This window comes from Zeugodacus cucurbitae, chromosome 5 (assembly GCF_028554725.1).
Source record: "Zeugodacus cucurbitae isolate PBARC_wt_2022May chromosome 5, idZeuCucr1.2, whole genome shotgun sequence".
Classification (NCBI taxonomy): Eukaryota; Metazoa; Arthropoda; class Insecta; order Diptera; family Tephritidae; genus Zeugodacus; species Zeugodacus cucurbitae.
In genome coordinates this window covers 7,738,296-7,757,605 of record NC_071670.1, presented here as the reverse complement: position 1 = coordinate 7,757,605, position 19,310 = coordinate 7,738,296, and the positions used below count along the sequence as shown (strand labels likewise).

The 19,310-nt window shown below is 28.1% G+C and overlaps 1 protein-coding gene across 5 annotated transcripts in view; it reads right to left on the bottom strand.

The window, feature by feature from the left end:
• The window catches only part of LOC114804736 (mucin-19), a 107,982-nt gene that overhangs the window by 33,843 nt on the left and 54,829 nt on the right, over positions 1-19,310 (bottom strand). The window lies entirely within an intron of this gene.

Sequence of the window (19,310 nt, the reverse complement as noted above, 5' to 3'; positions counted from 1 at the left end):
ACTACACAATCGTTTGTTTTTCAATTTATTTTTATTTATTATTTTATTTAATATTTTTATTTGTGTCTCATTTAATTTAATTTTTTATTTCTATTTTTATTATTTATTTTTATTTTTATTTTAATTTTTTCATTTATTTTATTTTTTTGATTAAATAAATGTTTTATTTATTTATGATTTTTGAAACTTATTTTACTTTCTTGCTTTTTATAATTTATATTTTTTCAGTTAATTTTTGAAATTTATTATATTTCAGTTCTTTTTCATTTCATTTTATTTTATTTTATTTTATTTTATTTTATTTTATTTTATTTTATTTTATTTCATTTTACTTTATTTTTTATTTATTTTTCTACACATATTTTATTATTTATTTTTATTTTAATTTTTTCATTTATTTTATTTTTTGATTAAATAAATGTTTTTTTTATTTATATGATTTTTGAAACTTATTTTACTTTCTTGCTTTTTATAATTTATTTTTTTCAGTTAATTTTTGAAATTTATTATATTTCAGTTCTTTTTATTTTATTTCATTTTATTTTATTTTATTTTATTTTATTTTATTTTATTTTATTTTATTTTATTTTATTTTATTTTATTTCATTTCATTTCATTTCATTTCATTTCATTTCATTTCATTTCATTTCATTTTATTTTATTTTATTTTATTTTATTTTATTTTATTTTATTTTATTTTATTTTATTTTATTTTATTTTATTTTATTTCATTTTACTTTATTTTTTATTTATTTTTCTACACATATTTCAATATTTATTTTTATTTGAATTCTTTCATTTATTTTATTTTTTTTTATTAAATAAATGTTTTATTTATTTATGATTTTTGAAACTTATTTTACTTTCTTGATTTTTATAATTTGTTTTTTTTTAGTTAATTTTTGAAATTTATTATATATTATTTCATTTCTTTTTATTTTATTTTATTGTAAAAGTGCAAGTACTGCACATCAGTAATCGATATACAGTCATTAATCGACAAAGAAAATAATGACAATAACGGAAGTAATATGTAATGCAACGATTTCCTAACGAACTTTCCCTTTGTAAACAACAATAAAATAACAAATTGCATTGATACGCGAATAAAACAAAGAAAATATACACACATACATAACTAAGTATGTTTTTGCAATATTGATTGACAGTTATGCGGCAAGTTATCGACATCCAATATGCAGCAGCAGCTATGTATGAAGATTACAAATGGGAAGTGAAACGTAAGATAAAACTGGTGTGAATGCACTTTTAATGCAAATACATAGACAACAACAACAACAAAAATAGATAAACAATGCAACATTGAAACTACCTAAGCGACAAGTTAGACAGTTACATTAGACAGATTGTGATGCCAATAAATGCCACATAGCAAATGATGCTGCTGACAGACAGTTCGACATGCGATGATGAGATTATAATTTTATAGAAGACGGGCTCTGACAGATTTATATACATACATATACACTTATGTACATAAAAGAGAAGTATATGCAATGTAACGCCGGAACTCAGTCACTTGAGCTGTGAATGTACGCTTGAATGAGCGCAAGCAACATATGAAACTCCAAAAGAGCTGCATAGAAGTACGCGTGGAGATAGCAGTAAAATTAAAAATAGCAACAGCGAATGTGGATACATAGCCTGCATGAAGAAGCTGCAGCAGAGTGGAAATGCAGCTCATAAACAAATATGTAGGATAGGTATCTAGAATGTGTAGGTTTGATGCAAGTATTGCTAGTAGATGCTGATAAAAAGCAATTGCATACCATAAAATATTTTAGCAGCAGAGGCAAGTAAGTATGTAAACAAAAGTCAGATTATATATAGACACATACATATATACAAAAACACTTTATAGCAAAGCAAAAATAAAAGTAAAAATGCTTTCTGAAACACCAAGTCAGCTTTTGAATTGCAAAACCGTATGTGTGCACACAAAGAAAGCGAGACCTTATGCAAATTTAATTGTGGCTGAATAAATCTTTCGTGACTTGTGCCGTTGTATTGAGTCATCGATATGCTTACGATTTGCATTATTAATTTTCTGCTTTGCAATGTGATGAATAAGAATTATTTGAGAAACAATAGCAGCGAATTAAAGCGAGCTAAAATATGTGCATACTTAATATGGTGCAGGGTGATACATGTGGAGAAGAAATAAATAAAAAATTTAAGGTTATAAAAAATATTACAAAAAAATATTATGAAAACTTAAACAAAAAAAAAAAATAATAATAATAGAAGAAAAATTACAAAAAAAAAAAATAATTAATAAAAAATATTATTGAAAAATATTAAAAATGTTATAAAAAAAATATAAAAATAATAAAAAAAAAATTATTTATTAAAAATAATACAATAAAAAGTTTTTAATAAAAAAAAATATTATTGAAAAATAATAAAAATGTTATAAAATATATAAAAAAATAATGAAAAAAAAAATAATAACAAAACAAAAAAAAATTGTTATGAAAAAAATGATATTAAAAAGTGTAAAAAGTATTTAAAAAAAATAATAAAAAATAGTATAAAAAACAAAAAAAATTGTTATGAAAAAAAAAGATTTTAAAAAGTGTACGTAGTGTAGTGTGTAAATATGTTAAAAAAAATTAAAAAAAAAAAATTATGAAAGATTAAACAAAACAAAAAACAAATAATAATTGAAGAAAAATTAAAAAAAAAATATTATTTACTAAAAAAAATTTATTGAAAAATAATAAAAATGTTATAAAAGAAATATAAAAATAATAAAAAAATAAAAAATTATTTAATAAAAAAAATACAATAAAAAGTTTTTAATAAAAAAAAATATTATTGAAAAATAATAAAAATGTTATAAAATATATAACAAAAAATAATGAAAAAAAAGAATAAAAAATCCAAAAAAAAAAGATTTTAAAAAGTGTAAAAAGTATTTAAAAAAATAATAAAAATATTATAAAAAAAGTAAATGTAAATATATAAAATTATTAATAATAATTCATTTAATATTTAATAAATCAGTAATTGATAAAAGAAAATACGTTAAAATATAATAAATTAAACAATATATGAAATTCAAAATATTTTAAATAAATAAAAAAAAAATATTTTGAAACAATAAAAAAATTATTAAAAATATTATCAAATAAAAAATAGTAAGAAATATTATACAAAAATAAAAAAAAATATACAAAATAATGTACAAAAATAAGAAAAACGTAAATAAAAATTATATTAAATATTACAGCAAACATTTAATGAAAAAAAATTATGGAAATATTTAATAACACATTAACAGATAGAAGACAGGTCAAAGTAAAAAAATATAATAAATTAGACAAAAACAATTTATTTAAAAATAGAAAAAAAATTTAAAATAACAATTAATTATAACGAAAAAATTACTCTTTTAAAAAATCGAAAAAAAATAAAAGTAATAAATTATATGAAAATCAAAATTTATGTAAAAAGTAATAAATAAACAAACATAGAATCAAAGGCAATTTATTTAAAATTCCATAAAGCATTGCACATATTATATTTAACCCACTCACATATTTATAGCTCCACCCACAACAAAAAAATAAGTAAACAATAATAAAAAGCAACATATAATCCCGCCACGACTGAGATGAGGTAATGTAATTGCTCTCGGTTATTGCTATAATTTAATAGAATTCCATTGAATGTTGTTTATTGCAGTCGAGAGACAGGCGGCGACAACAAAATTACAGCGATTCAACAAAGTAAAACAAATAGAAAAAGTGAAAAAGCAGTAAAAGTAATTATATTAAGTCATCATAAATGAGTTTAAAAAGCCCCAGCCATACATACATACTATATATGTAAATATTTCAAATGCATGTAAAATAATGCACTGAAAAAAATTTAATTCACTTTGTAGCGCTTGTGTCGCAGTTAGTGACGAAACGGCAAGGCAAAATTTTACATTAATTATTTTATTGTTCTACTCGTACGTGACACATCTGCAATTCACCTTAAATTTGTTGTAATACAAATGAAATTCGTACAAAGTTCATACGTTTGCATTTGGGCGGCAGTCAATGAGTCATTTTGACGCATAATAAAATTAGCTGCAGATAAGCGCTGGAGAAATAATTAGGGGTAATTGAAAATTATACGTAAAAATATTTCACACAAAATAAATAATTATGTAGCCGAAGTGTTGCCAGATATTTATTTAAAGAAGATTGAATTTAATAAACACTTTACAGAATTATTTGAGTATTTTCATGAAGAATTATTTCACTAAAATTATGTATTTATACACTTTACTGCTATAGTAAGTAAAAAAACTAATTTAAATATCGGGTCAAAATGACCCAGTGTCATTTTCGACGGGTTAAATTGTAAAATATTACGTTTTTCATTATTAAAAATATGAAACACCAAATTTTACACTGATCGTTCAAAATATTATATTTGAAGCGATATTATAACATTTAGGCCGGTGAATTTCTGGCTTTCTTTATTGCCCAGCTTTTTGAATTCATTTATTTATCCCTTACTTTATGTTTTATTATCACAAACAATTTTTACCACTTTACGACATACAACTTATCTGCTATGGATCTAATTAAATTATTTTTTAAAAATAGGACTGCACAAAAAAATATCTGAGCAACTAACTGTTTATATTTGTTTGCCTTAAATTTTATCACTTGAGTCAATATAATCAGCGCCGAGTGGCGATATGAGTCAGCTGATTACATGTTAGAAGAGTCTTTATATGAGTGACAATTGGCATAAGAAAGGAATGAATAATATGGTTAAAAATGCAAACATATAAAAAAAATACGAAAAGCATGAAAAAATTGAAACAAAATAAAAAAAAAAAAATAAAAAAAAATAAAAAAAATTAAATTTTTTTTCTTTAAATTAAAATAAAATATATAAAAATCAACAAAATAAAAATGAATTAAAAAATTAAATGAATTTAAAAAAAAAAATAAAAACGCTTAGAAAACACAAAAAATAAAAAAAAATTAAGTAAAAAATATATAAAAATCAATTAAATAATTTTAAATATAAAAATGTTACTTAAGTATTTATAAAAACAAATTAAAAAAAATTAAAACAAATGAAAATATTAAAATAAAAATAAATTTAAAAAAATATAAGTTAAAAAGGCAAACGTAAAAAATTTAAAAAATAAAAGAAAAAAATTTAAAAAACGTTAAAAAACCAAAGAAAAGTTGAAAACATTAAAAAAATTAAAATAAAAATTAATAAAAAAAGTTAAAGGAAAAATATGAATACGAAAAGGAATTAAAAAAAAATAAAATAAAGACAAAATTAAAAATAAAACCAAAAAAAATATTATTTGAAGTATAAAAATATTACATAAATATAAAAAATAAAAATAAAAACAATTAGAAGGTATTAAAAAAAATTCAAATCAAAATAAATTAAAAGTTAAAATAAAAATATTAATACGAAAAGAAATTTAAATAAAATAAAAATAAGTTAAAAATAGAAAACAAAATGTTAAAGAATATAAAAAAATATTAGAAAAGCGTAAAAAAACTGAAAATAATAATAAATAAAAATAATTAAAAGTTAAAATAAAAATATAAATACGAAATTAATGTAAAAAAAATTTAAAAAGTAAAGAAATGCCATAAAAACAAAATGAAAAAATACTAAAAAAATTATTATTTTCAGAATGAAAAAATTTCTTAAAAAAAAAAATTAAAAAATATTAGAAAACATAAAAAAATAAAAGAAATAAATTAAAAATATAAGAATAAAGTAAAAATATAAACGATATCAACAAACTAATTGAAAAACCAACAAAAAGAAAACAACTGCATATAAGCAAAAAAAAATCTATTTATCAGAATCGCAGAATTCGTTTAGAAGCTTCACTTTGTCATATCTCCCGCCATTAACTGCTCACAGGCTCATCCAAGCGCATAAATTACTTGATTACTCAAGCAGATACAAATGTATAAACATTTAATCATTCCGTCAGTCATTTAATAATTGAAAACGCAAAAAATTGCTTTCATTTATGTATTTAGTTTGTTGCCATAAAAGCCAACAGTCAATATGCCGTCATATACTCGGTGTGTAGGTATTGCAGCATTCAGTGGCGTTTCTTCACCGCGCTTCTCATTTCTCGCACATTTCTTTTTACATTTAAAATGCAGGAATTTTTCAAACATTTCCACTGCACGTTTACAATTGTTTTTGTTATTACTCTTTTTTTCATTAGCTTTGTAAACTATAAGTAAACAAATTAGGCAACTATACAAATAAGCCGGCGCACAGCATATGGTGTTTTTTCCATAATATACAATATAATGAGAAAATTGCATGGGTGTGGAGATTTTTATTGTGCTTTCATCTCTCACAACTGGCATTTTTTACAATTTTGTTATGTGTACGCTTTTAGATAATTGTATTTTCTTTTCTTTTCTGTTTTTTAATGCTGAAAGCCTTCCTCTTCCTGTTTTTTCTTTTGTTGTGCGATAATTTGTTTTGTAAACAAATATACATACAGATATGTATTGTATAAACAAATATTTTGTAAAAAAATGTCTCACAAAAACTATACAAATCACTTGAAAGTTATTTTTGGCGTTTTGTTTTGAGTTCTCGGCGGTATATTTGGGTCACAAATACAATTTGACACATATTACACTTCAAAAAGATGTTTTTGTTTATAAATGACAAATAAAATTGAAACAAAATTTAGTTCTTGAAAATTAAAGTCTAAATATTGACTTACAAGATTTGTATAAATAACTTTTAATGCGTAGTTCCAACTTTTTTCTGTGTTTATATGCATACTGCTCATATTAGCACTCGAATGAAATGGTTTATGTGAAATTTCCCTTTCAGTTATAAGAAATGATCCAGAAAGATTTGAAGACTCACAAAATATTGGTAAAAACTATAAGAAACTCTTTAAATTCACTTGTATGCTGTGCATTTCTAATTTTAATAATTATTTAATATGAAGATGTGCTGGCAGTTATGTATCGGAGATCGATAAAATATCGATTTGAACTTATTGGAATATATGAATCATAATTTTTCATGCACAAATAAATAGTGGAACTTAGATATTTACTAGTCCAAAAATATTTATCAAAAAAGTATTAAAAAATTTTTAACAAAAAAAATATTAAAATATTATTCACAATAAATATCTAAAACAAGCGCTATCAATATTACCCAAAAGATAGTAAAGGAAAAAAAAATAAAAAGCACAACTCAGCTACAAGAAACTTTGTAGAAACATATGTATCTACTATCTATATGTTCCTGTTCTGCTTTATCAGTGTAGAAACATATTTTAAGCCCCTACTACTGATAAAAAATTATAGTAAAACATTTTTACTGCATTTTATGTACTTTCCCGCAAAGGCATTTGCATTGGCTGAGGCTTTATCAGGAATGCTACATAAATATATTATTGAAGACAACACAAAGACCTAATTTACACATTACAATCGTCTACTTATGTATTTGCAAACGCTAAGTGTGCAGTGTTGCAATGGTTCAAAGTGATAAGAAAGTCGTAGGAGTTGTGTAAATACTTTTTCTGAATTATTTTTTTATAGAAGAAACGATGAAAGGAGGTACAAGAGAGGTATAAAATATTTATGGAAAAACCTATTGACTTATCAGTAGAGCAAGGAACATATAATATGAGACTTTATTGGAACGAAGAAACAAATTACAATAACAAGACGTTGAAAGAAAAGTGATGCGATAAAAAAATTATAAATCATAGGAAATAGATCGATAGAAAAAAAATTAGGTGAAGACTTGTTGGTAGAGACGTTATCTAGACACAGTGTAAGGCATATCAACAGTGTTCAACCAAACTAATAGGGATGGATGATTATTATATGTTGTTTCATGTATGTTACATTCGCTACCGTCTGGAATTCTCGACTGGTTTATGAAAAGAATCTTGATGATATTAATAGCTAACTGTGGCTTTTAAAAGCAAACTGGGAACCGGTAAAATGGCCGTTATTTGACGCTATCTGAGAAGCTCAAATTTTATTTACTTGATTAATAATATATAACTTTACTTCGTAACTACGTAAACTCTAAAAAATATTCACTAAGAATTAAATATGAATTAAAATATCGGTTAGTTCCTACATCCAACCTATATAGGCATTTAAGACTCTTAAAGAACAAAAGTCGTGACTCTATAGTAGATGATTTAAGATACAGATACATTTAAGAGTTACCAGAAAACAATAATGGAGCAACAAACTTTAAAAGACAATTTGCCACACGAAAAATAAAGCTAAGATTGATGCTCACAGACAGCGCGTGAAAAAAAAAAAACAAACAAATGAAAAGAAAAGAAAGCATAAAATAAGCATGAAATGTAGAATTAGTGCCGTTAAGTTTAAAATAAACAGTGAAGTATGTACAGAGAAAAGCAAAGCATGTGAAATTCCATAACGATTTCAATGGCGGTTGAAGAATTGTTGGCAGGCAGACAGATACAGATCGGCATACAAAAAATAAAAGAAGAAAAAAAGCAAATGAATAATGAGCGCAGCTTAAAAGGCAAAAAGGGAATTAAAAAGTCAAGAATTTGCAAATAATTGTGGCAAAAACGAAAACAGACGGAATGCGAAAAATAAATTATAATAAAAAATAAGTAAAACAAAGAGAAAATAAAGGAAAAATAGAATATAAGTAAGGATGAATGAGTTGAAATAAAATCAAATTAAAATTATTTTTTTTACAGTAATGAAAAGAAAAGGAATGGAAACAGAAATAAGTTGGAAATGCTTGAGTATAAAAAATAAAGTAAAAATCAAACGAAGAGCGGCTAGAATAACCCAAAATATGCGAGAATTTTTCGAAATTGGCATTGACGACTGGCATTAAATGCAAACAGCAGGAGCAGAGTCAGCAAATCAAGCAGGAATGCAGTCTAGAGCGGAGAATGCACGCATACGTGCAGAGAGCAGAACATTTGGTTGTTGCAAGTGAGCATCAAGTACGGAGTCAAGCCAGTTTTTAAGTGCGCACAGAAGCCTACTGGACGGACATACAATCCACAGAAAATACATATATAAAGGTGAGAAGAGAAAAATGGAAAAGTAGAGAAAACACAGTTGGAGAGAGGTGGTTATTCAAAAGGGAGACAAAAAAAATTGTTGAATGTAAAAAAAGAGGTAGAGAACAAAATAATTCCTGAATGTAAAAATGAGAAAAAGAAAAATGCACAAAAGATGAATAATAAAGAAAATAAAGAAAAGAAAGGTGGAGAAAAAAGAAAGGTGGAGAAAAACGAAAACAAGGAATATAAAATATGATAGAAAAGCAAAAATAAAAATATGACAAAAATAAATAGAAATTACTAAGAATAACGGCATAAAGATTCACAGCGAATATGTAGAAATACAGAAAATTACACGAAATAAAGAGAAAAATAATATAAAATAATAAAAAATAAAATACAAAATTACTAACTAAGTGCCATAACTGTGAAAACAAAATAACTGAAAAGATAAACATAAAAACCAAGAATTAAAATAAAAAATAAATTAAAAATTAAATAAAAAAAAAAATGAAAATAAAATAAAAAAAAATTAAAATAAAATAAACATTAAAATAAAATTTAAAAAAGTAAATAAAAATTAAAATAAAATAAATAAAAATAAATAAAATTAAAAACAAAAAAATGAAAGTAAGAACATGAAATCAAAGCGCACACAATAAACCAGCAGCTGTTGTCGCCACTAGAGAGTACCCATGAAGCACAAATCGAACCTAACGCAGTCGCAAAAAAAATATGATTTTTCGCAAAACGGACTGCTTACGTCTGGCGTTACGTATTTATGTGTTTTAACTGACATACACAGCAAAGCAAGTAAAATTAGACTCCACGAAAGGGTTGAATTTCAAGTGTCAGCTGGCAAATTACGGAGGTAGGCAGGCAGACAGGCAAAAAGTTAGTGACAGCGCGCCAGAGGCGCAGTGATTAACAATAAAAAGGGCTTCAAAGAATGATAATAACAAAAGAGATTGCGAAAAAATAATATTTTTTGCACCATACAAAGCAACTAGAGCGCTTGAAACGCTTAGTTAGCTACAACTAATGACTTTTATAGACAACAACAGAAGTAAATGGCGTCAGCAGCAATTGAATGAAAAATTAAGAATAATAAAGCTCGGCGTTAAGCCTGATGTGCTGAACACATAGAAGACGACAAGCGACGAGCGACATCTGTCAAATATTAAAATACACGCGTTCTTATGGGCACAGATTTTTTGGCAACAGCACGACTTCACCACAAAAGGGTTGAAGTCTTCGCTGTCGCCAAATTAGAAATGTTTCTAATTTTGCCGACGACAATGGCCGCTGTAGAGCTGCCACTAACATGTGAAATGTAAAATTATTCAAAGTTCTCACAAGTATGACGTTATTTTGCCAGCAGAAACGTGAAATAGCTTTAATATATCATTTATAATAACAATCGATTATTTAAAACAAATAAATCGACCATTTTTACATTTTTTACGTAAATAATTTCACTTTAAAATAAATATGTAAATTTTATTGAAGTTATAGATGTTAGTACGGCAACAATGAAATTGCTTTTTGATATGTCGCGGCCGTCTTCAAAATGTTCAAGACGCTGGCTTCAAAGCGACATTTGTGATCAGCCGTCGCTACGTCGTGTCGTGTCGTCGTCTTTGTGTTCAGCACTTGAGTCAAGCTACCGCCATCATACATAGATGAGAAACAAATTAGTAAAGTCAATAAGACAATTTTTACTGGAAGATGAAACGCAGAGTTGCAGGTAAAAGTTCGATGACAACAACAAAAAGTGTGCAGTGCAACAAACGGTAGATTGATTGTTGTGGAATGTGTAAAAGTATTTGGTAGAGTTAGAGGTGCGTTGCATGGGTTATGCATATGAAATGAAAAAGAGAAAAAAATTAGATGTTGGTTGAGAAAATATGAAGTAAGCACGAAAAAGCGCTAAATTGTTAAAAAATTTTGTTTGAAACCAGTTTGGAGGTAGAAAAATGAAAGGCGGCATTAAATTAAATAACGGCTACAGCGGCTGACCACGCCACTAAGTTTAGGCGTTTACAGTCTATTACTGTTTTTTGTTGATTTCATGCATGTGCAGTGATTCTTTAGACTATAACTGGTGTACGAAGCAAATAATTTACAACTAAAAAAATTTAGCTTTTGACAAAAGTTGTAGATTAAAAAAAAAATATGGTTATAAATTAACAAAGCGCTTAGAAAAATAAAAAGCAACAAGTTCGCTTTAAAAAGTAAAAATAACAATAACAAAGACCCGACCCCCAGACCCAAACAGTTGTATCTCAAGTTGAAGCGCACAACGCAAACTCGTTTCTTGTGAAAACAAAAATGACAACAGCACAGCGTGAAGATCAAGCAGAGGGAGTGAGTATACTACAATATGCATGTGTATATAGAAAAATGTAGCAACAAAACCGCATTCTGAACGGGTTTTATGCTGGAAGCAGCAGCCGCAACCAAACATTGGCATGTCTAGAGTTGCCAGCTGTGGCCAAAACATGCTACATTTATAGTAAAAAAAAGTTAGTCACAACAAGAATAACAAGAAGAATAAGAAATGTTGAAGAAGTTTTGACTTTTTGCTTTTAATTTAATTACAAAAATAATATGTACAAACAGCAAGCAAATCCCAGTAACAACAGCACAAAACATACATAAATTGTAAGACAGCGCACAGTCGCCGAGCGCCAAGCTACTACACCTTAAAAGCGAAAAACTCGTTCGCACATTTTATTGTACACGAACTTTGCACAAGTTAAGTTGAACTCGAAAAACTCGAAAGCACGCCAAAGTGGTGCCATAATATAATAACATAAACACAAATAATAAAACAAGCAAAAAAATTTTAATATCACAACTCTGTAAGTAGTGTAAGCTCTTGCTAAGCAACAGCTCCACAATCACTGGTACCGAGTGCTGTGCAGGTTGAACTCGTTCGTCTAAACGACCGCTTGCATATTTAGTTTATTGTCTGCAGGCTAAAACGAGAATTTATAGTATGTCTACTGTCTTCAAGCCATTAACAGGCGCGGCACTAAAGACAAAGGCAAAAACGTTGAGTTAAAACAAGAGACGAGCGAAAAGCAGGCATGACGGTAAGAAGACATGCAATCTTCTGCGACAGCAATTTAATAAATATACCTTGACCTTCAACAGTGGCAGGAAGTTGAAGAAAAGGATTCATTATGTATATAAAAATTGGTATTAAGCGCTTGCAGTTGTGTAACTTTAGAACATTTTCTCAAAATTAATATAAAAGGCATTTTCTCAATAAATTTCAACACATTTTTCAAAATTTAACCCTTTTTGGATGCTTCAATTGGTTTCGAGCCTATTAAATGGCGCCAAAGTTAGGTTGGCATTGTGTAAAGAGCGCCTTAAAACAATAAATTAATGGTTTCACAATGTACTCAAGTTGGAATTCAGCATCTCTAGGTCCACTAAAGGACCTTCAAGAGCATAATAATGAGTTATGCTAAAGGTAAATAGCATAAAGTACAAATAATACTAAATTTAGATTATGTTTAAAGGAGATTTTGTTAAGAATAGATCTCGATTTATGTTCTTTCTGTTGTGTGTTGTTGTGTTTGAGAATATATTACGAATACGAAGCACAGAATTTGAGATCTAGTCTCTAGTCAATCACACTTTTAAAACTAATTGCCTGCATCGAATTTCTTTTTGAAAGATCTTTGGAAACGTAATTAATTTAAAATGAAGAAACTATTGACCTTTAGTCTTTTCGCACATCCAAATTAATTGAACAATTAAAATTTTAATTGAGAAATCAGTTTTTGCCCTTCTCACGGCCGTCTATTCGATTATAGATCAGCTGTCATACATTTTAGTTTTTGTTTTTCATAAGAAATTGGTAAGTTTCAACAGCTGATTTCTATTTTCTCTATAACGACAGCCAATATTTCCAGCAGTGATATCTACCGTCGAGTAGTATTACTTACAAATATGTACGTACTTTGTCGCAGAGTTGCATTTCATTTTCAATATAGAAAAATTAAATTTTTATTTTGTATGATAAATCGATCGAAATCATCGCTTTAATCGAGTAAAGGCCGGTTAATTGATCAATTAGCTCCTGTGCGAAAAGGCTATAAGCGAAGAAGAAACGATTAAGACAATATAAAGTCTTGTATAATGACAGAAGTTTGGTAAGAAAGTAAAGAATATCAAATAAATTACTAATTACAGCCATAAGTAATGAATTTTGAACGATCATTTAAGCAATAAGTATAAATATTCAGAGGACACAATAGACCATAGGTGGCAATGCATTCGTCTATAATACTATAAATATTTAGTGATCGACTAAAGTTCGGTAACTGTAAAGAGTCTAAGATCAAAAATATATTAGTAGAAATGATTCCATAAACTCATAACGACCATCAAAAAAATAAAATAAATACTTAAAATCCTTTCGAGATCAAAAACCCATAAATGTGTTCAACGATAGACTATAGATCAATAAAAAAACAAATAATTATTGACTTTTATTCGACACTCCTTTACTTGCTATTGATGAGCTCTACTCTTTTAACAATAAACTGACATCTAAGAGCAACAACAAAGTTAACCCGATTGAATTCAATTAAAGAGAATATCTAGATTTCTTTGCTGGAATATTAGTTTTCCAAACATTTTTCAAGCAAAGGAATACGCGATCAGCAAGTATGCAGATGTTATCCTATCGTGGGGAACGAATTATCATTTTCAGTGATAGTCAAGCGGCACTCCAGGCTATTTCATCATAAGAAGTCAGATCGTCTCTGATACTGCAGTACATAGAACAACTTAACAGGATAGCCTTCATGAATATGATGCTACTAGTACGGATTCATGGACATACTGGCATAGAAGGCAATGATATATCTGACCGTCTGGCTAAAATAGCAACCACAATCAAGCTTATTGGACCTGAGCCAAACGCTGCGGTAAACCCTCACAAGAGAAGCTAAGTAGGGATCAGCAATGGCTACAAACGTCTGGATTTCCCCAGGTAAAGTTGTTCTTGAGTGGATACAACCTGAAAATGTTCAAAGGAATCATCATCCTACCCAACTTTTGGTGTACAATGGACACTACAGGTTAAGAGTTCGAAGCAGAGACATTAGAGCATCTAATCCTAGATTGCCCAGCAATAAATTGAAGAAGGAGTCAAACTATCGGAACAGCTGTTTTTTGGAAAAAATGTTCAAAGGAATCATCATCCTACCCAACTTTTGGTGTACAATGGACACTACAGGTTAAGAGTTCGAAGCAGAGACATTAGAGCATCTAATCCTAGATTGCCCAGCAATAAATTGAAGAAGGAGTCAAACTATCGGAACAGCTGTTTTTTGGAAAAAACATATCACATCTATCAGCCTACGCGAGCTGTTATCATTTCTGTTATTAATTCTTAATACGGTAGGGTTAGATGTAGTGATTTGATAAGTTGGACCGTGGTTCTCCGTGCACACCTCATAATATTATATAGCAATCTATGTAGATTTCTTAATATTGTATAAAAGGTGCTTGCTATTCTCTCTCTATTTGATTTATACCAGTTCGATTCACCAAGATTTGAGTTATGAATAGTATATATCAGATCACTGTTTCCTTCTTAATGAATCACTGCTTCCTTCTTAATGAATCTACATGTGAAAGCAACAGCAAAGTTAACCATATTGAATTCAATAACAGATAGTATGTGGATTTCTCAATAATTATATTTATATTTTAGTACTTTTATATCAGTTGTGTGTTATCTTTATACCAGTTTATTATATTTATACCAGTTGTTTGTTCGAAGACCAACCCTTCAAGGTTGAGTAAACAATATAAAAATATCAGAAGGTAGATAATCTAGTAATTAGACGCTAAAAATATAACTTGTGGATCACTGAACTTAACTTAGTAAACATCTAAGTGCCATAAAACAAGTATAAAATTCACTGTTACTACTGATGACTCAACCAAGAAAGCTTTAAAATTACAGGTAAACAATAAACTAGTCAGTGTTAACGCTGATAGCCGTTAGATTTCACTTGAACAAAGGTGACAAACTAAGTGCAAAAAAATCATGTCTAATCAACAAATTTATAACTAATGCGTATCGTAATTGAATTTGTTCGTCATTCATATTACGAAAAACAATTTTTCTGGCTTTTCCCATAGCGAAACGAAAGTGCGCGAAAAGTTCTTTGTGCCGATAGCGTTATTAGCGTTCATAACATACATAAATTTATCAAAGCGTTAAGCACGTTAAAGCCAAATGTTGGCAGATATAAAATAGGCACACACTAAATTTGGCCAATCAAAGACACACAGGGAAATATTCATATTTATGTATATATGTATGTATATACGTTTGTATATAAAGCGCGTAATAAGTGCACATTAAGCCTTTAGGAATTTGCGGCAAACATTGCTTTGTTTGCTATGCGCTTAAACTAAATTTACGAAACTGATAAGCGCAACAACAACAACACTGCTGTGTGGCAATAATATGAATAATACGCTGATAAGCCAATAAAATAACACACTTTCAACGGCACAAAGAGTATAATATTTTTAGAAATTATAATAAAATACAGTGTAAAACTGGTGACAATAATGGTAAAATATGTTTAGGGTGTAAAGTAAGTTTAATGAAGTGTGTTCAAAAAATAACGGGAATTTCTAAATTTTCAAAATCATTTTTTTTTATTATAAGTTAGAGGTGTTTTTATTGCTTGTTCGTGAATTCTCGATTGGATAAATATTTTTTAAAAGATTCGAAAATTCCCGTTATTTTTTGAACATACCTTATATGTGTACTTAAGATTATCCACAAGTATTTATAAGAATAATGCTGATTACCAACATGATTGGTTACTCATGGCACGTAAGCAAACAAGTAAATATGTATGCATGTATGTAGTAGGTAAATATGCGCCAATATCGCCTGGAAAAAGTCTAGCAGAAACAGGAAGAAACACTTGATGTGAGTATATAATTTTTTTTGCTACCAAAAAACACATTGCGTTGCTTTGTCTCGCGCGCATACACGCACATAAAAATATTCCGACTTACAAATAAAGTATTTAAGGAAATCATATAATGAAACACGCATATACATATGTACAAATGTACATATATAGCATTTATTTACCTTAGGTAAGTGTATGAATATATGCATTGAACGCTGAGTATTTTCCTTCCGTTCAAGGTAAACAACATGAATAACGCTTAATAACTGCGTCCCCTGGAGCGGTAGCGTACGGAAAAATGCTGTTTCAGCACAAACACATAAATATTGTACTAGTGTTAGTGAGGTGCAAGAATTGGAGTGCAAGAAAATTAAAAAAAATCAACTCTGACAAGCTGTGGTCTAGCACCAACAGTTTGCATTCTGACTGCTTTCGAGCGCAAATAATTCCAAGCAACTCAAATTGACAGTAAAAGATAACAACACATGTGTGTTAACCCTTAAGTGGTGCAGCAAATAATAAACACCTTTGTTGCAGAAAAAAAACTAGATGACTCACTAAATGGACACTTGAAAAGCTATAAATAACTGGCGAGTCAATAAAAAATGTGAAATAATATTTGAACGAGTGAGCATAAGTTTGAATGTAAAGTATGTCTAATTAGATTTAAGCGAGAGAAAGATTAAGTAATAGAAAAATTATAAATTAAACAATTATATTTAAATCGCGAGCAAAACCTGATCATTCAATATTTTAGTTCACGAGCCGACATATATATGACTGTCAACCTTCATATCTTTATGTCGATCACAACAAAAACATCTATTGAAAATTACAATTTTAACGATCAACATTCGATCAAGTATCACATTGAAGATCAATCTAAAGTCAAGAGGTTTTTGAGTAACTTACAAAAATATCTCTGAAGATTACAATTTTCTAACGATCAACTCTCGATCAAACACATTGAAGATCAGTCAGAGCGCCAAGCGGCATTTTGAGTAACATTTTATAAGTAAAGACTTTTAGAAAAATGTTTAAAGTACTTAACGATCGATTGAAGATCAGTTAAAGCAAAAACTATCAAGATCAATTTGATAAAAAGAGATAGCAAACATAATTTTAAAAAATTGTCACAAATATGAGTCCACAAAAGAAAAGTGGTCTGTAGAGAACAAATGTCAAACGATTGACTAAAGATCAACAAGCGTAAAGTATGAAACGAAATCTTTAAAGCTAACAGACTAACGACTAAAGAACAACTAGAAAACTATAGGAATAGTCAAAGGATTTACTAAAGATTAACTAAAGTAAAGTACCAAACGAAAACACTAATCTAAAGCATACTTTAAAACCAACTGACTAGTGTTGGAATGAAGATCACTACTTAAAATATTTTCCAAGCGAGCACAAAAGTAGTTGCCAACAATAATAAATCTTCAGTAAAACCAAATTTAACCAGAAAATTCTCAGTGCTTAATCAAAGAACAGCGAAGAAAGAAAGTCAGACGGCAAGAATACTCATTCTTTCATTCATTTTCTTTTAGACTTAATATGTTAACTAAGCAACAATCGATCATACTCAAATAGCACTGATATTACAGTCTTCTAAATTTTTTTTAGAAGATGAACACACAAAACGTGTTTTTGGTGATTTAAAAGCTAAGCTTGTTAGAATTGCTTGTCAATCAAACAATCAAGTTGATTATTTAGGCAGATTGATTAATAGATTATGCATTTTAAAACTGTCGATAAACTGGAAATAAGCAAAAAAGAATAAGAAAGAAAAGGTACTAAAGGTATAAAAAAAAGTTAGCAGATTAAAAAAGTGAAATACAAAAAGTGAAAGAAACATGTTTAAGCTTAAGAAAATTGACAGAACGGATCTACGTGAATGCATAATTTGGTGATTAAAAGTTGGGAAATATAATTTTTTTTGGTTATAATTTGACATAATCCCAACAGACAAGTTTAAATATCATTAGATACAGACTAATGGACTAGAACTGAACACAAAAGTACGAAAGGCACAGAGCTAACAAGAAATTTATTTCAAATAATCATTCAAGCGTCGAAAACTTCAAGCTTCAGGGTTCAAATGTAGCAGAAGTTAACTTAAACAAGTTTTTGAGGAATTAAATAAAGAATGTGGTCATCTCAAATGTGTTTAACATTTTGTTAGGGTTAATAAAAGATCACCTATTAGTACCAGACTAACCAAAACTAATAAAAGATCGTAGAACAACTAGAGATCAAATTAGATAGGTTTTAATAGGTACTTTCTGAACTCGAAAACCACATTCAAAAACCTATAAACTGTGCTAGAAATGCAAGAGATGCAGAAGAAAACTGCAAGAAATCGGTAGTGATCTTCAAACTAACGCATAACTCGATCACTTATGTACCCAAAACTGGGATTAACTGTAGTAACAGCGATCAAATACACTGTGATATTGGAAAACTAGTTCCATCTATCACGTAAGTTCATTTTAAGATATAAGCCTTGCTTAGTACCAACAAAAATCAACGAGTGATCTCGCAGACACAACATTTTCAAAGGCAAATTGACTTTTTAAGTTGGAGCGCTGTTCTTGGAGCTTTTTTTCTTGGTATGCGGGTATATATGATAATCGTTGTTTTTATACCAAAATTAAATACTTAAATTACAATATGAAACTGGATATTTTAAACTACTTCAAAAGTACTAGTTGTAGTTGTAGCAGTGTGTAAGAGTGAGCAGAAGTAGCAGTAGCAGCGAAGCAGGCATATTTTTTACGACTATTTTCGATTTTTTTCGACTGTTAAATTATTAATTTTTTTGTATTATTATAATATTTTCAATACATTCGAACTTCAAACTAAATGCTCATTATCATTATTTCTTTCAATTCACAGTCTTTCCATTTCACATAAAAAGCCTTGGCCAACAAGTTAATTTTCGACGACTAGCAAGTATGGGTTAAACGCGTTTTAAACACACATACATATAGACATATGTGCATGTATTACATTTTTATAACTTTGTGTTGTCTTTCTTCAGCGCAAAACTTCACTTTATTGCGGAGTTCACTTCACTCGCTTCGCGGTTATGCACGTTGCAGCACATTAGCAGCTTTTATGTTGTTGTTGCACAGCTGCTGTTGCTATTTATAATTTATATATTTTATACATATATGTATGGGTTCTTTTTAATATACCTTTGTTCATTATGGCTTTCACACACACACACACACACGTTTCTTACTTTGTCTGTATTCGCTTCTTTTTTT